The 1,621-nt window shown below is 43.1% G+C and overlaps 1 long non-coding RNA gene across 1 annotated transcript in view; it reads right to left on the reverse strand.

The window, feature by feature from the left end:
- The window catches only part of LOC116673981 (uncharacterized), a 15,919-nt gene that overhangs the window by 10,909 nt on the left and 3,389 nt on the right, over window positions 1–1,621 (reverse strand). The gene's annotated exons all lie outside the window — the stretch shown is intronic.

Here is a 1,621-nt window from a genome sequence, read left to right on the forward strand (position 1 = left end):
AACTCGTTCTTTAAATGACGCTTTCTGAAACTGAGACAGAAGCCCTTTAATAGAGGAGTGTAGTAACAGAACATTTATTAGTGTCATCACAAGTAATATACTAGACCAATCAAGAGTGTTTAGAGCTGAAATTAAATGTTGTTCCTGGCTCTTTGGAATAATTTGTTTTATATTAATGTTTTTACTGTACTTCTCAATCGTTTTTTACTCAGCTTTCTGAAAAAGAATATGGCGTGTGTGCAGACAAGCCAGTCAAAAAAATTGTATGTTTTATTATTCTGCTGTTAGTTAGAGAACACCAGGTCTATTAGTTTTAGATCGATTTGTTATTCTAGTGGGATCACTGATCATTTGTGTCAGTCCAAAATTATCTGTAATTTCTTTCAGTTTCTTTCTGTCACTTTTGTTGTCCCAATTTACATTTAAGTCTCCCATTAGAATAACCTCGTTATTAAAGTCACAACAACTTAGAAGTGCTTTAAATTGATCATAAAAATCTACTTTTGCTGAAGGCGGACGATAAAGACATAGAACAGTAAATGACATTCCTGCTGAGAGTGACACTTTGACTCCAACACACTCAGTTGGTTTTTCATTAGGCCAAATTATTTGTGTACAGTTTAAGCAGTCTTTCATATACAGTAACACCCCTCCCCCCTTTCCTTGATGCCTATCCTTTCTAAAGACATTGTAGCCTTGTAATGATACCACTGCTTGTGGGGAAGATGGTTTAAGCCAAGTTTCTGAAAGCCCTAAGAAATCTACATTTGAGTTTATGAGAAGATGCTCTAATTGTTCCCTCTCAGGGGCCATACTGCGTATGTTCAGATGGCCACCTAAGAGCCCTTTGTTTTTACACTGTGGATCCCATATAGTCCTGGCTTGATTAAGAGTCTGGAATAACTTACACAATCAATGTTTTTTAAATACAGGGTTCGTTTGTGCATGCATGGGTATGATGGGTTGTGGTGACATACTGGACTTAGTTGTAATAGGGTCCTGCAGTGGTGGTGTTAGCCCAAGGAGCTGCTGTGGCCCTGTTAGCAGTGGTGGAGTTAATCCAGGGAGCTGCTGTAACCCAGGGAGCAGAGGTGGTATTAGCCCAGAGAGCTGCTGTGGCTCAGGTAGCAGTGGTTGTATTAGCCCAGGGAACTGCTGTAACCCAGGTAGCAGAGGGGGTATTAGCCCAGGAAACTGCTGTGACCCAGGTAGCAGAGGGGGTATTAGTCCAGGAAGCTGCTGTCGCCCAGGTAGCAGAGAGGGTATTAGTCCATAGAGTTGCTGTGGCCCAGGTAGCAGTGGTGGTATTAGCCCAGAGAGCTGCTGTAGCCCAGGTAGGAGTGGTGGTATTAGCCCAGAGAGCTGCTGTGGCCCAGGTAGGAGTGGTGGTATTAGCCCAGAGAGCTGCTGTAGCCCAGGTAGGAGTGGTGGTATTAGCCCAGAGAGCTGCTGTGGCCCAGGTAGGAGTGGTGGATTTAGCCCAGAGAGCGGCTGCCTATTACAACTAAGTCCAGTATGTCACCACAACCCATCATACCCATGCATGCACAAACGAACCCTGTATTTAAAAAACATTGATTGTGTAAGTTATTCCAGACTCTTAATCAAGCCAGGACTATAT

This window comes from Etheostoma spectabile, chromosome 24 (genome assembly GCF_008692095.1).
Source record: "Etheostoma spectabile isolate EspeVRDwgs_2016 chromosome 24, UIUC_Espe_1.0, whole genome shotgun sequence".
In the NCBI taxonomy this organism is placed as follows: Eukaryota; Metazoa; Chordata; class Actinopteri; order Perciformes; family Percidae; genus Etheostoma; species Etheostoma spectabile.